This window comes from Phyllostomus discolor, chromosome 13, assembly GCF_004126475.2.
Source record: "Phyllostomus discolor isolate MPI-MPIP mPhyDis1 chromosome 13, mPhyDis1.pri.v3, whole genome shotgun sequence".
In the NCBI taxonomy this organism is placed as follows: Eukaryota; Metazoa; Chordata; class Mammalia; order Chiroptera; family Phyllostomidae; genus Phyllostomus; species Phyllostomus discolor.
The window spans coordinates 12,134,922-12,156,547 of record NC_040915.2 but is presented as its reverse complement, the minus strand read 5'-3'; the positions used below and the strand labels follow the sequence as shown (position 1 = coordinate 12,156,547).

The 21,626-nt window shown below is 41.7% G+C and overlaps 1 protein-coding gene and 1 pseudogene across 2 annotated transcripts in view; one reads left to right on the top strand and one right to left on the bottom strand.

Moving 5' to 3' along the window:
* The window catches only part of SIL1 (SIL1 nucleotide exchange factor), a 226,711-nt gene that overhangs the window by 37,847 nt on the left and 167,238 nt on the right, over positions 1–21,626 (top strand). The gene's annotated exons all lie outside the window — the stretch shown is intronic.
* LOC114509471 lies at positions 6,376–7,148 on the bottom strand (annotated as a pseudogene).

Below are 21,626 nucleotides of genomic sequence, written 5' to 3'. Positions count from 1 at the left end.
TGGGGATCCAAGCTTGCCTCACCTGGGATTTAATTCTCATAATCATAAGTCCAGTCATGGGTTCCCAAGTCATCAGAATCTCTAGAGGACTCATGCCACACACTGAAACCTCTCTGCAGCCCACATTGCAGTTACTACTGGGATGGAATGGGCTGCTTGAGTACAGAAAAAAGCTTTTATTGATAGTGTTTCAGAGGGGTTTAGAAGGCTGGATTTTGGGTATTCCAGGAGCCCTGGACTGAACAAATAAGAGATTCATTAAGGCTGTGTGTGCCTTTGATTTCTTCATGGTGCTACTCAGCTTGGTTCTTGCATCATTGAAAGTCCACTTGGGTTGCCCTCCCCTGAGAGGTTGGGGTGGCTTATAGCAGTTTGGGCAGGTGAGGAGGAAAGGGCTTAGCAGATAAAATTGACAGTGATTGGTGATGGATGGACAGGGGTTGGAAGGTCAGGTTGGGGAGAAAGGGAGGTGTTGAGGAGAGCTCCTGGGTTTCTGGCTTGCACAGTAGAGCTAGGCGACTTGAGAGGATTAGGAGTGTAGGGGAAGAGCATAAGCTTATCTTTGAACTTGTGGAGTATGAAACCTATGAGAGGAGAGTAGACAGGCATATCCTTTAGGGAGAGGTGGCACAAAGACTGTCTAGAATCTTAGACTGCTTTCCTGTTCAAGTTATCTACTGGGGTTTTAGGCCACTGTGAGGGGTAATTAATACCGTTCAATTCCAGATTCTGTTTACTGGCTCTTTTTATTAATAGATGCTGAGAATTTGCAAGAGCCAACAAACCACTCAACTGTAAGGCAAAGCAATTTGTTTATAAGTAGAGTTCACAAACACTGGTGACTCTCTTATCTTAGCAGGTTTATAACAGGCTTCATTTTCCTCTCTCTGATCTCCCTTTTACCAAGGGGCTGTTCTGAAAGGGAGATTCTGGAAGTTTGCTAAAAGACAGTGCAATGAGCTATGTGTTTGAAACTCATCCAGCATGCCTGGCAAAAAGAGATCTTGTCTATTATGATGCCATTCGCCATAAGCCTTTTGCTCCAGCTGTTGTTGGAGTATGTGCTCATTCCTATAGTCTCATGCCTCTGGGTCTTTAAAACACACTCTTGTTTCTGGGATGCCTTTCTCATTGCCTTTGTTTGGTTGATTCTTTTTCCTCTTTTAATTTTTAAAGCTCGCCTCTTCCAGGAAGTTCCCCTTGACCCTGATCTCCTAATGGAGATATCTGTTCTCTCCTGCCTCAGAGCCCTCTAGTTATCTCTCTCAGGCTCTTTCAACCCTATAGTAGTTATAGTGCTTGTTATATAACTACTGATTTATTCATCTATCTCCATGGCCCATCTGGAAGCTCCTGGAAGACAGGATCCCTATTTACTTAGTCTTTGTATCCTAGCACTTGGCACATGTTTGGGATACAGCAAGTCTCAGTAAATATGTGTTGAAAGATAAATAATCTGCTGGTTTGAGGTGGTGACAACTGAATATATATTCTGTAGTAAGCAGTAAGGATTTCTTTATCTTTTCACAGTGCACAGATTTTTGGTCTTTTGTTAGCTCTCCTATATGGGAAAATGAACAAGGTCTTTGAAAAAATATTTTTCTGGATTGGTGTGGCTGTTAACTGCTCATCTGGGTTTGAAATGGCTTTGGCACGGGTGTTAACTGCAGGTAGTAAGTGAGCAGTGTGTCTGGGTTGCATGGGTATAGTACTCTTCTGTTTTTCTGGATGCTCTCCACGTTTTCATGAGCTACAATCCAAACATCTGGCTTCTCTGAAGTCAGGGTTTGTGTCTTGTTGTTTATTGAAACGGTTGCCTTTCATGGTAAAAGTCTGTAATATTAACCAAGCTTCTTCTACAGTGTTTTCTGTGTTGGCATAACCAGAGGCTGCAGTAGCTGTTTTAAGGAGAGCTACCACAAGTGGAATTCCTGAGCAGTGAGAATCAGGATGGAATAATTGGGAAGAATTGCCTCCACTTTGTGGCAGGGCAAGGCCCTTTAGGCAAAATAGAAGAAGGTGTAGGGAAGGTGATGATGACAGAGACAAAAGAGTAAGGCCAACTGATAGGTGAGGTGGTAGTTTTGTAAGGAAACTAGAAAGAACCGGAGCCCCTGCTGTAAGGGTGAGGCAAGGGAGGACTTCTTGGCATCTGTCACACCATTGATACTCTTAAAATGATAGTCTTACTCATGACCCAGTGGGATTGGGTTCAAAGCATCTGCTGCCTGTAACTTGGGCTCCAAATGCTTACTGATTATTGGCCAAACGTACTCTGCCTGGAGACTGATTGTGAAGCCGATTGTTTCTAGGTTATATTTACTTGGGTGAGTTGCTAGCTGGCATGTCATTCCCTTTTAGCAAATCTGGGGCTGTGAGAAGGCAGCTGGCAAGTCATCCCCATAGAGTCTGCTGCGGCAAGAGAGACTTCCGGGGTCCTGCTGGCATCCCCATCACAAGCTCACTCACTGGAACCCAGAGGCTCCAGTCTAGGATGTTGCTGTTGGCAGAGCTGTACCCCTGTCAGTTGCAGGCTGATGACTCCTGGCAGGCTGGGATTTGATTGGTGGCATCTTGCAGAGCCTCCTGACACTACCTGCTGTTGTGAATCCTGTTGTATCTCTCTTGTACACATCCTTGAATATCTTGTGATATATACCACTCTTAAGAAGAACCAATATTAGAGCAAAAGTGTCTGTCTTGGGGTTTTGTGTGCTTAAAAAAGGTACACTTTAAAAAATGTAGCCCGGTTTGGCGATTTTCCATGTTCAGAATGTGTTTGTCATGTTTTTGCTGCCCTGCAGAGACCAGCAGGGCTGTGAAGAGAAACCACCTCGTTAGGAGACTCTAGAAGAAAACGGAGCTCTGCTGGCACTTCTCCAGGGACGTGGGATTCTGCCCTTCCAGGCCGCCGAGGCCAGGGCTGGGGAACTGCTCCGCAGGGCCATGTGCTCTGTGCCAGTGTCCAGGGATCTTAGGGAATTTAATTAAATAACTAGTAGACTAGGGAATGTTTAAAGTTGGATTTTTGCCAGGTTAGATTCCCAGTCAGAGCACATACCCGGGTTGTGGCCAGGTCCCCAGTTGAGGGCACTCCAGATGCAGCTGGCAACTGATCCATGTTTCTCTCCCTGTCTTTCTCCCTCCCTTCTCCTCTCTCTGAAAACAATTAGCAATAAAAATAAAATCTTCAAAAAGTTAGATTTTCTTGACATTAAGTGGTTATTTAAATATTAATTTATTAGTGCTTTTTAATGTTGCCTCTTGAACTCAAGTTTGGTTACTGCAGTTGACATAGATATTTGACAAACCCAAGTTCATTCAGTGTGGAGGCATGGGGCACAGTGGACCTGAAGCAGGAGGGGGAAGAGAGAACATATTTACAGCTGCTGAAATAATTCAGCTGTTTCCCTTGCTGATTACTCTCCTCCTCTGTACTGCTTATGCAGTAAATTGTTAATGGGATGGGCTCTTGCTGTGCCAATCAGAGTTGGGATGAGGCCATTTTGATTGTTGGGCATAAAGTCTGAGATTGGGAGGAACATTTTAAGTTTGAAACTAATGCCACATTCTCTCCACTCAATCCCCGCACAGAATCTAAGCTTTGGGTTTGATATGAGGGCTGCATCCTGTTGGGTGAAAGCAGGCACTGAACTGTTGTTGATTGGGTAATGAGGAAAGTGAGAGGAAAGTCCAGGGCTAGGGTTCAGTTTACAGAGTTGCAGACAAGCTGAATTGCCCATAGACAAAAAAGTTGACTTTGGTGTGGTCGGCAAGCCCTTGTAATGTCTCTCTCGCTGAAAAATCTGCTCTGCACACTTGCCATGGTGAATGTCATTATCTTGGATTAAGGTGTTCATCTCTCTGCCCACCCATTATTCACTTATCATCCGTACTTCTATTGAGTATTCTAGAGCCTACAATAGCTAGGGAAGGAACAGTGGATGAGGAAGGAGTCCTTGCCGTCAGGGAATGTGTATTGGGTTGGCCAAAAAGTTTGTCTAGTTTTTTCTGTATGATGGCTCTAGTAGTGCTTAGTTGTTTTTAACTTCATTCAAAACAGTTTTGTTAGATTGTGCTGTGAAAGCTCTTATATCAGTGGCATTTTATTTTTTTATTTTTAAAAGATTTTATTTATTTTTAGAGAGAGGGGAAGGGAGGGAGAAAGTGAGAGAAACATCAGTGTGGTTGCCTCTCACATGCCCCCTACTGGGGACCTGGTCCACAACTGAGGCATGTGCCCTGACTGGGAATCAAACCAGTGACCCTTTGGTTCACAAACTGGCACTCAGTTCACTGAGCCACACCAGCCAGCAAAATAAGTTTTTATTTTGATAAAAAACTTATCAAAATTGGTGAATTTTTGTATAGCCATTTTAATATTGAAGGTGGAAGAATATACACAAATTTTTGGCATATTATGCTTTATTATTTCAAGAAAGGTAAAAATTCTCTATCCCCACCCCTTGATGACCTCTGATCTACTTTCATCTCTATGAATTTGCCTATTCTAGATATTTTATATAAGTGGAATTATACAATATTTATCCTTTTGTGTCTGGCTTATTCCACTTAGCATACTGTTTTCAAAGTTCATCTATGTTTTAGCATGTATCATAACTTCATTTCTTTTCATAGCTGAATGATATTCCATTTTAATGTAGGTTAATAATAAATAATGCAATAATTAATAAATTAATAATACAAGAATAAACTGTTTTGTCAACTTCCAACTGTAAACCTACTTTTGCTCACCCCCATATATACCACATTTTAAAAATCTATTTTAAAAATCTACTCAGTTATTGATAGTTACTTAGATTTTTGCTACCTTTTGACTGCTGTGAACATTCACATGCAAGTATCTGTCTGAGACACTATTTTTCAGATATTTGGGCATTAGAAGTAAATTTCTGTCCTGGCAGGTGTGGCTCAGTGGATTGAGCACTGGCCCGTGGACTGATAATTCACCAGTTTGATTCCTGGTTGGGGCACATGCCTGGGTTGCAGGCCAGGTCCCCAGTTGAGGGTGTGCAAGAGGGAACTAACCAATGTTTCTCTCTCTCCCTCCCTTTCTCTTTAAAAATAAATAAATAAAATCCTTCATTTAAAAATTCTGATGAAGTTTAACTTATGTATTTTGTCTCTTGTCTCCTGTTTTTAGTGTCACATTTAGGAAACTGTTGCCCAATCCCAGGTCATGAAGTTTTGCCCTTAATTTTCTTCCAAGAATTTTATATAACTGTTAAGTTTAGTTTTTTGATCCATTTTTAGTATGGTACCCTTGTTAAAAACCAGACTACAGATGTGAGAGTGTATATTTACGTCAGTACCATGCTGTCTTGTTTACTGTAGCTTTGTGATAATGTTTTGAAATTGGGACATGTGACTCCTCCAACTTTGTTTTTCTTCAAGATTGTTTTGGATATTCAGGGTCCCTTGAAATTCCATATGAATTTTAGGGCGTGTTTTTCCATTATTACAAAAAATGCTGTTGGGATTTTGACAGAGATTGCATTGAATCTGGATCTCCGTAGTATTGTCATGTTGACAATATTAAGTCTTCTAATTTTTGAACACAGAATGTCTCTTTATTTAGGTCTTCTTTAATACCTTTTAGCAAGGTTTTGCAATTTTTAGTGTATAAGTCTTGCACCTTGTTTAAAGTCTCTTCCTTTGGTAAATTTATTTCTAAGTATTTTGTTCTTTCGGATGCTATTTCTTTTAAGAACTTTTAAATATTTATTTTTAAGGAGAGGAGAGGGAGAGAAGAATCAGTGCTCAAGAGATACATTGACCTGGCTGGTGTAGCTCAGTGGATTGAGCGCGGGCTGTGAACCAAAGTGTCACAGGTTTGATTCCCAGTCAGGGTTCATGCCTGGGTTGCAGGCCATGACCCCCAGCAACCACACATTGATGTTTCTCTCTCTCTTTCTGCCTCTCTTCCCTTTTTAAAAATAAATAAATAAAATCTTTCAAAAAAAAAAGAAGAGATACATTGATTGGTTGCCTCTCACATGCCTCCAACTGGGGATCTTGCCTGCAACACAGGCGCATGCCCTGACCAGGAATTGAACTGGTGATCTTTTTAAAAAAAATTTAGACAAATATCTTTATTTGGTTTTAAACACATAAAAGCAGTGCACATATGCGTGAGGAGGCCGATCAAGTCCTGTAGGGGAAAGGTAACAAAAGGTACAAACAACTATCCATATCAAAAGCATGAGTCCTTATATCCTTTCTTAAAGAACAATTACATTCTATACAAATGAGAGGGTTGTGACAAAGCACTTTTAAAGTTCAAGACCATTTCACAGTAATGAGGTATAATAATAATACACAAGAAGTCTTACAAGCTTCTCTTTGGTCCAATACTTACCGAAGTCTCATTTGTTTTTCAGGGGGCCTTTAATGCTCACTGTCTGTTGGATGTTTTTTGTGGTCTCCTCCTCAGATTTTACAGTTTCTGGTGTAGGTTCTGCCCCTTTCTTTGTCTGATCCACTGGGACAGGCTTTTCTCTAGACTAATGCTGTATAAATTGGGTGGAAATTTTTGTTCCAGGTCTAGGAGTAAAGCATCTACATGTTGCCTTTGGAAAATAGAGCTCGGTTCTTCTTTCCTTTTGGTTTTAGGGTTGACTTTATCTTGCCCTTTATGATCTTTGAAGTGCCTCTGATACCCTTTGGAAGTACGATATCTACAGTATGACATAGCTAACTGAATGCCATGCACCGCAGTAAGCACTCTAGAGTTTATAACTGGTCCTAAGTCTGGTGCCTGATAGATGATCACTCCAGCAATGATACAGTAATCAGCCCATTGGGATAACTTTATTAGGGGACTGCTACTGTTGCTTCTGCATAATAAAAAGAACGGGCTCTTGAGCATGTAAAAGGATGTATTCCATGCCAACCATCTGATTTATGTGTTCTAATGTTAGTCTCTGCATTTTGACCACTTCATTTATTATGTGCTCTGCCATAAAAAGGATTGCTTCTTTCTGAAAAGTAACCTAGGACATTTCCATTGTTCAAAGTGGGGATTCATGAACTGTCAACCCAAGAAATTCCCAGCAGATTATTTTGGATATCCACTGCTGCCATAATTCCAACAGTGTTCACAGGCTCATTTTCTGGCACAGAAAAGTAACAACTATTGAACTGGTGATCTTTCAGTTTGCAGGCCAGTGCTTAATCCACTGAGCCACACTGGCCAGGGCTGGAGTTAGTTCCTTAACTTCCTTTTTGGATTATTTGTTGCAAGTGTATAAAAATACAATTGACTTTTGAGTGATTTTGTATCTGTAACTCTGCTGACTTTGTTAGCTCTGTCAGTATTTTTTTTGTAGATTCTTTAGCGTTTTCTTCATATAAGATCATGTCATCTGTGAATGGAGATAGTTTTGCTTCTTCCTTTTCAATATGGATACCTTTTCTTTTTCTTGTGTAATTGTTCTGTCTAGAATTTCCAATATTATGTTTAATAAGTAGCAAAAGCAGATATTTTTGTGTTGTTTCTGATCATAAGAGAAAAACTTTCAGTCTTCCACCATTGAGTATGATGTTAGCTATGGGTTCTTCATATATGGCCTTTTATTATGTTAATGAAGTTCTTTTTTATTTCTGTTTTATCGAGTATTTTTGTAATGAAAGGATATTAGATTTTAATGGGAGGGAAGTGGGGAGAGTGGGAGGGGGGACTGGATTGGGAGTAAAAAGGAGAAAACTGTATATGAACAATGATTAAAATAAAAAAAAGAAAGGATATTAGATTTTGTCAAATGCTTTTTTTTTTCTGTATCAATTGAGGTAATCAGGTGTTTTTTTTCCTTTATTCTATCAATGTAATTTATTAAGTTGGTTAATTTTCATGGGTTGAGCCATTCTTGAATTCCTGGGATAAATCCCTCTTGATCATATTGTATAATCCTTTTAATATGCTGCTGAATTTGGTTTGTTGAGGATTTTTGCATGTATATTTATAAGGGGTATTAGTCTGTAGGGTGTTTTTTTTTTTTTTTTTTTTTTGGTAGGGTCCTTGTCTTGCTTTGGTATCAGGGTAATTCTGACCTCAGAGAATGAGATAGGAAGTATTCCCTTCTGAGCTCTTTTTGTTTTGTTTTTTTTTTGAAATTTTAGAAGGCTAGGTATACTATTACCCATAATAGGCACTTTGCTGGCTAGTTGGCCCTGGTCTATGTGGCAGGAGGGTACCTATTTGGAACTATGGCCTTGAAGCTGGGCCAGGTCAACTTTTCCGTATTTTTTTTGTATCTAGACATCCATCTTGGCCCCTTGTTTAGGGAGCCAGTCATACTGTTGATGCAGACTGGGAGCTCTGCTGGCAGAAGGGTCAAGTTGGTAAGTTGGTCTTTAAGCTTGTGGTTTTTCCCTTGTGCTCTCTCTTTCCTTGGGCTGTTGGATGGATGGTCTGTTCTTAAGGTTGCTGAATAAGAACAAGGCCTCTGAGCCATCCCAGGGGTCAGATCAAGTCAGCAGGCAATGGAGCTGGTTCTGTATTAAGACTAATATTTATTTTAAATGTTTTCTCACATAGCTAGCATTTCAGGAAGAAAGACTCCATTGAGCACAGCTTTCAATAATTCTGACTTCTTCCTCGATCATAGAGGTGACTACACACACTTTTTTCAAAGTACTAATTCATATATGTGTGCTGTTATGTTCTGCTTCTGCTCACCTATTTTATGTACCTGTTTTTGTGCATCACCATAGTCTATATTTTCATCTATTCAATGATATTATTTTCCATTGTGCTGTTTCAGATGACCTCTTTTTAGATTATTGATTTTATTCAATCAACAGATATTTTTTGAGTGCCAGGTACGGTACTGAGCAATGAAGATACAACAGTGGGTTGCGTGGACAGTTGTCCTTGCCCTTGTATAGCTCCCAGTCAGGTGGGTTCTAGTTGCTACAGGCCTGTGAAATGGAACTTTACTGACTACCTAACACTGCCTTGGAGAGGATGAGGAAGTTGTATAGTCTCTAGCCCTGGCTCCTTTTGCTGCCTTTTAAAAAGTAAGCGATGCCTTGGCAGGACAGTGGCAGCTCTGCTTATAACTGGGCTCAGTGAAGCCCAGGGTGAGAAGGCCTGGGACCATGTAGAATCAGCTCTGAAATGGGGCTGCTGTAACAGAGAGGACTGCTGTTTCCTAGGCAATAATGCTCTGCTTAATATTTTTAGTGCATGGTCATGGCAGAACTAAATGTGGCTTCTGATCCCAAATTGGTAATAAATGTAGACATATTTAGAGTCAGAAACAATACACTTAAAATTCCCTGCTCCTTAATTGTCCTGCCAAGTGCTGAGTTTAGGTTTCTTTGTTTCTTGGCTACCTACCCAGCCTCCCACCATCTCTCAGAGAAGGCGTCTGGATTTTCTCTGGGTGTTAGGTGGGATTGTGAAAGCCGTGAGTTATGGCTCCCTGAGCTGTGTTGAGAGGCATCTGATTTTTGTGTTTCTGCCCACGTATGTAAATGTGTACATTTAAAAATTCATCCTCTTTTTAAGTTTTTAAGGATCTGGGATTATAAATAGCCTTGGACTCTCAGGCATGTTAAAAATAAAATATGATGTTTTAGTTGCTGACTTACCTGGAAGACACAACCAATGCCAACGTGGTAGTAGCGAGTTCTGGGCTTGGTGACCCATCATCATGCTGTTGCTAAGTGTTTCTGTAAGTAAATGCTGCTTTCTTTTTTTTTTTTTTGATGTTTTTTCTTTTTTTTTTAATTTTATTTTAATCATTGTTCAGGTACAGTTTTCTCCCTTTTACTCCCAATCCAGCCCACCCTCCCAACCCTTCCCACTTCCCTCCCATTACCACCCTCCCCCTAGTTTTTGTCCATGTGTCCTTTAAATTTGTTCCTGTAAAATGCTGCTTTCTAAGGGCTCCTTAGTCAATTTAAGGAGCACCCTAATTGTTGCTCATCTCAACATTTCAAAGTCATAATTTATGTCTCAACTTGCCCAGGACAGTATCTATTATTTCCTCATGGCATATTCCTTAAGATGACTTTCTTTTTAATATTGTACTGTCTGAGAGTCAAATGTTATAGCCATGCTATCTACTTGTTGTGAACAGGAGGCCAGTGATAGTATCTTTTCTACATTCTGTTTCATAGTATGGTGCCCACTGTGCTTAGGGGACTGAGGCTGATGCTAACATATCTTTCTGAGGTTTCTAGAGTGTGAATGCTGAATACTTGTAATCCAGAGTGCCAGAGTGGCTGGTAGAATAAGAGTTGGTGTACATACTGATTTGTAGATAGTTCATTTGGCACTATAGACTGGAAGTCATACCTTCCGTCCTATCATAGTTGCACTTAGAGACCCTGACCTTCTCTGTAAGCTTGGAGACAGCAGGTGAACTGTAGGGTGTGTGGATAAGTATTTGAAAGTCTCTGGTATTCTTTGGAAAGCCCACTGTGCATACTGTCAGGTGATCTAGTTATTATTTTAAAAGGAAAGGGAAGAAGACCTTGGGGTCCTTACCTCATGGATGACAACTGACCCTGTCTTGGGTTGTTTAAGCTGTCTAGGTTTGTCCTTTCTGCTCCTGCTCTTCCTACTCCCCCATAGAGATAGGAGAGTAGGAGCAGGAATTTGGACACAGGCCTGAGTCACCAGGAAGCTGGGCTCTAAAATGGCTGTTCTCTGTCTGAAGTGGCTGTTCTTCAGTGGGCACTGATGCGGAGTCAGCCAGTATCAATGAAAGGTTCCAATGGAAGTGCCTCTGGAGCTGCCTAGAGTGTAGTTCAGGTGTTGTGGGCAGTCCTGTGGCTCAGGGAAACTGGGTTCCAAGGAGAGGCTTGATTGTTAGAATAGAAGACAACTCTCTGTGAGGGTAAAGCCCTCCACTTTTGTTTATCCTGTCCTTTGCTCAGAATTTGCTTAACAATAGTTGTTAAAAGCTTCTTGAACCATCACTTTGTGTCAGGCGCTGTACTGTGTGTTTCAAGTTATCTCAATACTGACAACCATCTTACAAAATAGTTACTATCAAGTCCCTTTTCAGATGAAGGAACTGAACCTTGGAGAGGTTAAGCAGCTAGCCCAAACTCCCACAACTAGTTGGGAAGACCTGGGATGAAATTCAGAGCACTTACTATTTTCATTACACTGGAGTGGAGATGGAGTAAAGAGGAAATTCTGGTAACCTTTGTTGTTATCATCAGACACATGCCTGTATCACTCTCAGGATCTCAGTCAGGGTCAGGAAGCAAGTATAAGGAATAGGTCTCTTTGCCCACAATCTGCTAGGAGCTTGCAACCTAGGGCTTACTGGAAAGTACATTGACCAGATCTGGGGTATATTCTATAATTTACCTGGTCACTTGCTGGTGTGCTGAGTCAAGCCCCATCCACCTTTTGGGCTCTGTTTGTTTTCATCTGCCATGTAGAAATAATCCTGTCCTATATGTTTCCTGGCTGGGGAACCATGACATGCCAGGTTTGTAGACTGGTTGGAAATAAGCTTGGATATCATCTTGGCCAACTTTTACCTTATTTATTTCTTTCCTCCTCTCCACAAAGTTGGTTATATTTGAGGGGAGTGCATGGTGCTGGGCTCTGTGAGGGAGAGTAAGGATGCTTTTGCTTCTCGTACAGCTTGGAAACCTGAATGATGGGAAGTGAAAAGGTCAAGCCATACAGGGTGCCAGTGACCTAGCTGAAATTTGAGTTAAGGGCCTTCTTCCTCTTGAATGTCTGTGCCTTTGCCATGGGCAGGGCTGTGCCAAGGGCATTCAGTAGTTGAAATGTGTGTGTGTGTGTGTGTGTGTGTGTGTGTGTGTGTCTGTACACTCACGTGCATGTGTGATGTGCAGAAACTTAAAGACAGGTGGGTCTCTCCACAAGAGGGTCCCAGTAGGCTTATTTAAAAATTTCTGTCTTGACACAAAATGTGTATTTTTTATTCATACTGTTGCAGAGCAAATAAAGTGAGTCCAGTTTCTGTGGCTGATTTCATAGACCAATGGAAAGGCAGCACAGTCTGTGGAAAGAGCATGAGTTCTGGGGCCAAACTGGCTTTTAATCTTCATTCTATCATCCTCTGGTTGTGTGGACTCAGGCAAGTTACTTAACCTCTGTGAATTTTAGTTCCCTCATGGGCAAAATGAGCAGCATATTAGAAACATGAGCAGCAATCAGAGGATTTTTGGGAGGAGCAAATGAGTTTAGAACTTTGCTTGGAACATAGAAAGTGCTCTATAAATGTTGACTATGATTATTATATGAAAGAATTTATTTTCCTTTGCACTGTGCAGATTCTGCACTTGAATACTAGGGGCTTGGGTGTCACTGGGGCATTTCTCTTCATCCCTCACACCAAGTGCTACAGTTATGATTATTAGTACAGCTCTGCAGAGTGCAAGGGCTGAAGCTGCTTCTGCGGTCTGAGGCATGGCTGAAAGCTCAGAGAAGGTGGAATTGTGTCTGAGGGAGTTTGTTCTTGTAGAGTATGCTTCCCTGCTCCCTCACTCTGCTGTTGTGACTGCCCACTACTGTCCCAAGGATGTGTGTATTGAGGGGTGGTAGCTCACGCCATCATAGGAATCTATTTTATGGCATCAGAGAATCCCTCTATAGGACCACTGGAGTCAGTTTTTTTCTCTGTTATTGTTAAGACTACTGAAAATGTTAAAAAAGCTGGATTTAGAGAAGTGGCTCCAAATCTCCAAATTTCAGCGGATCCATTCAGCCTTTCAAAGTGTTCTATTCATGTGCCCTCTTTTGAAGGTCCTCTGGCAGCCTCATTGCCAAATCCAGTGGATTTTCTCCTCATTCTGATTGATCTCTTGACATTGTTGCCCATAACTGTAGGATTCTCTCCTCTCTAGACCTGTGTAATTCTTCACTACTCTTGTTGTTTTTTTGTCTGGTTCCCTTGCTCCTCTTTTCCTAACTTCCAGCCCTGACTTGAAGACTTTTCTTGGCTAATTGTTTCTGTCTCTCTATGGTCCCTCCCTAAGATAGGGAATTTATTTTTGTTGTCTTGGTTATTACCTCTGTGTCGATGGTATCAAAATTCTTGTCCAGCGCTAGCCCTCTCTACCTTTTTGTCCTCAACAGGTGTGAAGTTGCCAGGGCCTTCGTGGATCCACTGACAAGCTCTGTGCTGAAAGGCATTGAACTCTGGTTATTCTATATGTAGATAGGTAGACAGCCCCTGCTGTGTTTTCTGGATTTTTAGCAGTCCAAATAAAGAATGAGTTTTAAGTTGTGTTCCAGCATTCAGATCCTTTGAAGGCTGTGGCTGGAGAGGGCCAGGCTGTACAAGTAGATTTTGGCTTTTAGCTCTCTGGTCAGGCAGAGGCTCGGATTAGTTGTGAACCTTCTATCCTCCATAGCCTTCTCTAATTATTCTTTTTTGGGTGCCTTGGATTTGTTGAGAGCAGTCCCCATTTGCTTGGCCTTAGGCTTGACTTTAATATTTGGGGCAGATACTGTTCCCATTACATAAATGGTCTAACCCTTCTGGACATCCTGGCTTAAGGATGGTTCAGAAGGGTTAGAAGCCATACTTCTTTTGCTGTTCAAAGGCTTTTTTCACTTAATTGCTGTCTACCCCCTGAATTTTTGTTTAGTTTATGTCTTAGTGGGGAAGAAGCCTGTTTGTCTGACTATTCCAAACTTATTTCTCTTGTCTTTTAAATTATTCTTTTAAAATCCATTTCTTTTCCTAAGCCTTTGCACATTGTTCTCTCTTGTCAGGGCTGCCCTTTCAGTGCCCTCTTTGCATTGTTTCTTCAGCTTCATATTTGCCTGCTCAGATTAGGCAGCGAGTTTCTGTTTGTGTAGAGGCAAGTGACTGTGTGTGTGTGTGTGTTTGTATGCGTTTGTGTAGCCCATAAATAGTAATGAATGTGTGTCTATGAGAACAGCTCATCCTCTACCCTTCAGTTTGTAAAGCAGAAAATTGTTTTACAGGTGTTCCTGCAGCTGGCATTACTACATGATTTTGGCCTGGCTCTCTGGACACTAGTATGCTGGGAAAAACACTGAGTGGGCTGGGCCTTTCTTGGGGCTCAGCAGAAAACTGGCTTGAGTCTCTATTTTCAGCTACAGGGTGGGAGGGGGGTGTCTTTCTCTAACATTTATTTCCTTTACCCCTCCTGGCAGTAGATATTTGAACAAAAGGCTTTGGTTCTAAAGTTTCAGGTGTGGGGTCAACTTAGAGGGTATGTAGATTCTGCAAGAGGCAGGAGCTCTGGGGAGTGGTTCCAGGGTGCCTGACTTTAACTTTACTGCTTTCGGTACAGGAGCAAGTTACTGTCTCTGCTTTAATGAGGTGCGATAACTAGGTGCCAGCTGCTATACCAAGCACTTTCCATGCATTGTTTTGTTGAATCCTCCCTAACACTCTTTGAAATAAGAGCTCTTATTATTATACCCATTTTTACAATGAAGAAACTGAGGCCTAGTGAAGTAGTGTCCAATATCACATAGCTAGGAATTGGCAGAGCCAAGAATTGGCCTTAGGTCTGTTTGCCTTTAAATCCAGCTCTACAGTGGTACCTTGGTACTCGTCATTAATCATTTTGGAACTTGTGATGAGTACCAAAACCGACGAGTACTGAATGAATTTTTCCCATAAGAAATAATGTAATTAGAGATAATTTGTGAAAGTTCCCCAGAACTTTCACATTTTACTGGATTAATATTAAGTAATGGGGTGTATTTAAAAAGATACAGAACCTTAAAACTAACAGACGCGGATAAAAAGGCAATTAATTACATACAAATAAAATAAAATTTAACTTCACTTTACCTGTACCAAGATGAGTTCCTGGCATAATGGGATGGTGGGGAGGTAGAGGAGGAGGAGGAGGAGGAGGAGAGGGGTTAGAAGAGGAAGAGGAAGAGGAATCCTCTTCAAGACAATTTCAGGTGACTTCTCAGAGGTTTCTTCTGTTTTCTGTCGCTTGGCTTCACTGCACACGGTTGGAGACCCAGGCTTAGGGAGTTCCCACTAAAAACCTATCAAGAGAAACTTGTTTCTGTCTGTGTTTCAAAATGTTTCTAAAGTGTGACATTGTTCATTAAACAGGTCCACATTTGGCTTGTTAGAGTTTTGTCTGGATGATACTTTTCCACAAAGTTTTGCACTTCAGCCCATTTACCACACATTTCTTTTATCAGTGCAGTAGAGGCTTCCTCCCATCCCTCCTCCTCACCAGAAGAAATTTCCTCAGTCACTATCTGTTGCTGCTCCTTTTGAAGTTCCCGCAGCTCCTCAGTGCTCAGCTCTGCTCTGTGCTCCTCCACTAACTCTTCAACATCCTCATCATTGACCTGCAGGCCCCTGGACCTGCCCAGAGACATAATATACTTCACTGTTGGGCCACCAGGATCATCCTTAAAGCCTTCCAAGTTCCTTGGAGTTACAGCTTCTGGACACAGTTTCTTCCAGGTAGAGTTCATGGTCTTGTAAGAGACTTTACACCAGGCCTCATCTGTGAGAGTAACACAGTGGAGGGTATTAAAATGGTCCTTCTAGAGCTCTCTGAGTGTCAGCTGTATATCAGAGGTTACTTCAAAACACCTCTGGAAAAGGACCTTCATGTAGGTTTTTGGAGTTGGAAATGAACTGCTGGTCCATGGGCTGGAGCAGAGGAGTTGTGTTAGGGGCAAGTATGAAATTCAGCTCCTCAAGTAAGTCGTCCTCCAAGCCTGGAAGGTGAGCAGGAGCGTTGTCCATAATAAACAAAGCCCTTCAAAAGCAGTTTGTTTTCCTGCAAATGTTTTTTCACACGAGAGCCCAAAACTTTGTTCATCTACTCTAGAAAGAACTTCCTCATCACCCAAGCTTTAGTATTGGCCCTCCACATCACATGTAACTTGCTTTTTATCACATTCTGTCTCTTGAACACTCGTAGGTTTTCACTGTGATACCCTAGTAGAGGCTTAAGTTTTCAATCCCCTCTAGCATTCCTATACAACAGTTAGCTTGTCCTTCATCCGCTTGTGCCTTGGCAGTGCCTTCTCCTCTTGAGTGATGTGGGTTCTGTTAGGCATTTTCTTCCAGAGCAAACTAGTCTCATCATAGTTAAACACTTGTTGGGGGTCAAAACCCTCAGCCTCAACATACCCCCTAAACTCTGGAGCTTCTTTGTTGGCACTGGCTGCCTCTCCATGCCTCATCACACTATGAATGCCAGTTCTTTTTTAAAATTTATCAAACCATCCATGACTGGCTTTAAACACTTTAGTGCTCTCACACCCTTGTTTCAGGCTTGTCTTTTAACAGCTCAGCATGCAATTGCCTAGTCTGCTTGCAAATTATTGCCTTAGAAATTCTGTCACCCGCTGTTTTCCATTAATCCGAATGTAAAGCAATTTTTCAAACTTCTTCCAATGTCTGTGAATGTTGCTTACTCACAAATTTTATACCTTTAGCAATGTTGGCTGCTTTAATTGCTTCCTTATTTCTCACTATCATCAAGATCATCGTTCTCTGCATCTTGAACATGAGTGATATCAGTCACACTCACACAACTTTCATACTTAGTGACAATGTCTTTTTTCTTTTTTATTATGGTTCTCATTAACTGCTTTTTAGGCTTAGTGGTATCATTCTTAACCTTTTTGTGACCCATGATTAGCACTTAAAATGCGCAAAAGTATAAGACAAGTAATGATGAATATGTGGGGGTTCTGCACTCTTCAGGAGCTACTGTGAGACTGATGCATTGACCTCTGTTTCATCGTGAGAGAGGGGCACCAAGTGGCAAGCAAGTGATGGGTAATGAAGATTTTCTCTTGCGGGGTGGCATGGTGGCTCATATAAGTTCTAGCAAGTGGGATGAATCCTGAGCAAGTACCGAGAGTGCTGAAACATTTTTTTCTTATCAAAATGTGACGAGTACAGGGTTTGACGAATTCTGAAGCGGATAAGTACCAAGGTATGACTGTACTACACTTTCTGTCCAATGTTTTTATCTCTGCTTCAGTTTTCTCCTTATAAGATGAAGATAGGAATTCTTGCTCTTTTACTTTTCCAAAATAATTGGGGAAACAGATACATAGATGTACAGCATAGGTCAAGGGCATGAGCATTTTATAAGATGGAGTTCCAAGTGCTCCATAGGCTTCTGAGGTGGCTCTGCTTACTGAGGACCTTTTCCTGGTCCCCTGTGCTTGGGCCCTGTAACTGGAAAGCAGACACTGTCCATGGGGCCTGCCAGCAGTCCAGTCTTTCTTCCTTTGTTGGCTTCATGCATCCTTCCCTGCCTTAAGAAAAGACAGTTATGGGAGGATGTCTTATTTACATAGGATCCAGTACCCTCCCCCAGTCCTTTCTGAATGAGTGGAGGACATGAGGCACTGAGGGAAGTAATGGCTAGGCAGTCAGTCCATAGGCCACCTTTTCCCTACACTCCTGTCATCTTCTTTGGCTTCAATGAACTGGCAGTACAGATTGCTGAGAGCATCCAACCTTAATTTAAGTGGAAGTACAGCCTACAAATGGCCAATTTTGATAGGAAAATGGGTATCTGAAATATCTTACCTCTTTTGTCCCAAAGCCCAAGGATACTTAATGAACATTGAAATGTTTCCCTTTCTTGGACCGAAAGATAGTATTTTAAGTTGGAAGGAGGATGTAAAAATAAAGGTGTAGGTCTGTCCTCTATTGAGAGCTAAGGAGGGTTTGTTTATGGATGTGCAGAGGCAGCTGATGAGGTGAACCCAGAGTTAGTGGGTGGTAAGTGGTCTGTAGAGGGCACTAACCTCAGGCCAAGTGTGCCAACCTGTGCCTCAATGGGTTGCCTTGACTTTGGCTTTATTTATGTCAGGGTCTGAGGTTTTCTTTTGCTGCTGCTGCTGCTGCCGCTGCCGCCACCGCCGCCGCCGCCGCCTAGGTCCCTGCTCGACGTGGTGGGCCATCCTGGAAGAACATACCTGCGTGCCGCTTCCCCTTTCCCTCTTTCCTCCTGTCTTCTCAGCTTCAGCATTAAGCCCAGGGAAAACAATGTCTGCTTGTTGTCCACCTGCCGTATCCTGAATAAGGAGGAGAGCAGGTGACATGGCTGCAGGTCGGGCCATAAGAGGACAGAGGACACCATCATCCATGCCTGCTTGCTGCAGAGTTTGCACTCGCCCTCTGGGTGCCCCAGCAAAGCCTGATAAACTCTCACACCTTTCTCCCAGTCTCACTCCATTGAGGTCTCTCCTCACCCACCTTCCCACCCTCCACGTTCTCTCGCTCCCTGTTTCATGGAAAAACATATACGAAGATAGTAAATTTGTCAGGTGTGCAGCCCATTTAGAATTATTGGGGAGACACGAAGGATTCATTTGCAATTGATCTCCTCGTTCTTAGTATTGGCAGAAAATGCTTCTGAGGGCGTTAATGTGTGTGCGGGAGTTGGAGGCACCAGGAGCCCTATAGAAGCTGCCATTTGTCTCTTCCCTCACTCCCCTTCCCACTCCAGGAGTGGGGAAGTTGCTGTTTGTGCACCGTCAGCTGCCCCCAGTCTCTTCTTCCTCCATCCTTTCTGGGCCTCCTGCTCCTGCTGATTTGTTGTCTCTGCCTTTGACATCTTTATTTTCATTTATCTCTTCCTCCTCATGTTTTTCCCTAGCACCAGTTCCAGTGTTTATACCTGTCAGAAGGGAGCATCTAACTCTGTGTGTACATGCATATCCATATGCATATACAGTCTTACATAGGGGAAAGGGAATCTATGGATTTTGGGATAATCTTTGTTCTCTCTTGTATGTTGTCCTCATAATGCTGTGAGTCCCCCACTTCCATTTTGTATTCCTTTTTTCCCCACAGCCAAGGCTGCAGGGGTAAGAAAGGTATCTTGGGACCCACCTCCCTTTCTAACCTTCTCTCTCCTGATGTGGCAGCCCCTACCCCTCATTCATCCTTATCCAGCCTGGCTCCCAACCTCCTCATACCCAGGCATGGCCAGGCACCTGTCCAGAACCTAGTGCCATGCTGTGAACTCATTCCCTGTCTTTCAATGTGATTGGTGCCCCAGGGAGCTAGGTTGCTGAGGGAAGCTTATGTGGCATTCAGCCGGTCCATTTTGTCGACAAAAAAAGAGGGGAAAAGCTGGCAGAAAGCAAAGTCTTTTGCTGCTGGGTGAGTGTAGCAGCTATTTATAGCACCCAAGCCTTGCTTTTCCATTTGGCTGTGCTTTTTTAGCACTGTGCCGGTCCAGCAGGGCTGTTTTCTTTCATGGCTCCAGATGTCCTTAGGGAAAGTTTCTGTCTGTCCTTGAGAAGGGGTGGGCTGGGCAAGAGGGTAATAACTTCTGAGAGTGGTGCAGGCAGGGCTTTCAGTACCACTGCAGTCTTGTCACAGACCAATTTCTTGAGGTGGAACATGGAGGAGTGTGGCAGGGATAGGAAAGAGAAAAGTAAACACCATATTCTTAAGAGATGTTCCCCCATCGTTAATTTAGTTAAGCTTCTATTGAATAAATTGCCTAATAAGGTATATAGAAGCTGAGTGTGATTACCACACAAATCTTTTTATAAGGGTTTGGGCTAATACTGACATGTGCTGAATTTTTTTGACTTTTTAAAAATCTTTTACTTTGTTTTTCTTTCTGCCTTTCCTAGATTATTTGTCAATTTGGATTAAATTCTCTTGACTTCCACTCTAGTTTACTGACCAAATTATTTTCACCACTTCAAACAGAAACTTTGTACCCAGTAGGTTTCCTGGTAACCTGTAACCTACTTTATATCTCTCTGAATTTGTCTATTCTAGATATTTCATTTAAATAGAATCATATAGTATCTGTAATTTTATGTCTGGCTTATGTCGGTATAATGTTTTCAAGGTTCATTCCTGTTGAAACATGTAAATAATATTCTATTGTATGCATGCACCACACTAAAAAAATACATTCATCTGTTGATGGATTCTTGGGTTATTTCCACCTTTTAGTTATTGTGAATAATGCCGCTGGCATTCATGTGGAAGTATCTGAGTCACTGTTTTCATGTCTTTTGGGTGGAATATATACATATGAGTGGAATTACTGGATCATATGTAATTCTGTTTAGCTTTTTGGGGAACTGACCTGTTGTGTCCCACAGCAACTGCATCATTATATATTCCCACCTGCAATGTATGAGGGTTCTAGTTTCTTTACATCCTTGTTAACATTTGTTATTTTCTTTCGTTGTTGTTGTTTAATTGTAGTGGATTTAAAGTGTTATGTCATTGTGGCTTTGATTTGCATTTCCTTAGTGATTAATGATGTTGATAATACTTTCATATCCCTATTGCCATTTGTGTATCTTTTTTTGGAGAAAGTCCTTTGCCCATTTTTAATTTAACTTAATTTAATTTTTGATTTTAGAGGGGAAGGGAGGGAGTAAGGGAGGGTGAGAAACATCCATGTGCGAAAGAAATACCGATTGGTTGTCTTTCATGTGTATGCCAGGAGACTGAACCTGCAGCCCAGGCATGTGCCCCAACCTACCTGCAACCTAGGCATGTACCCTGACCAGAACTGAACCAGTGACATTTTGGTTCATGGGACCATGCCCAACCAACTGAGCCACACCTGTCGGGGCCCATTTTTAATTTGCGTTGCTTGTTTGTTTGTTGTTGAGCTGATGGAGTTGTTTATAAATTCTAGATATTAAACTCTTATTAGATATGTGATTTGCAAATACTTTCTCCCATTTTGTGGGTTGTCTTTCATTCTATTTTAAAAAATATACATATTTTATTGATTATGCTATTATAGTTCCACTTTTCCCCCCTTTTGTCCACTCCACCTGGTACCCCCCATTCCCTCTGGCAATCCCCCTGTTCTTAGTTCATGGCCATGGGTCCTGTATATAAGTTCTTTGGCTACTCCATTTCCTATACTCTTCTTAACCTCCCCCTGTCTATTCTGTACCTACCAATCCGTACTTCTCAATCCCTACACTTTTCTCCCATTCTCCCTTTTCCCCCTCCCAACTGATAACCCTCTAAATGATCTTCATAGCGATGACTCTGTTTCTCTTATGCTTGTTTGCTTAGTTGGTTTCTTAGATTCAATTGTTGATAGTTGTGAATTTATTGCCATTTTACTGTTCACAGTTTTGATCTTCTTCATTTTCTTAAATAATTCCCTTTAACATTTCAGATAATAGCAACTTGGTGATGATGAACTCCTTTAGCTTTCCCTTCTCTGGGAAGTACTTTATCTGTCTTTGGATTCTAAATGATAGCTTTGCTGGATAGAGTAATCTAGGTTATAGGTCCTTACTTTTCATCACTTTGAATACTTCTTGCCAGTCCCATGTAGCCTACAAAGTTTCTTTTGAGAAACCAGCTGACAGTCTTTGGGAACTCCTTTGTAGGTAACTATCTGTTTTCTCTTGCTGCATTTAAGATTTTCTCCTTATCTTGAACATTTGGCATTTTAATTATGCTGTGTCCTGTTTGCACCCATCTTGTTTGGAACTCTCTGAGCTTCCAGGACATGTAGGTCTATTTCTTTTACCAAATTATGGAATTTTTCTTTTATTATTTTTTCAAATAAGTTTTCAATTTCTTGCTCTTTCTCCTCTCCTTCTGGCACCCCTATGATTTGAATGTTGGTATGTTTGAAGTTGTCCCAGAGGCTCCTTAACCTATCTT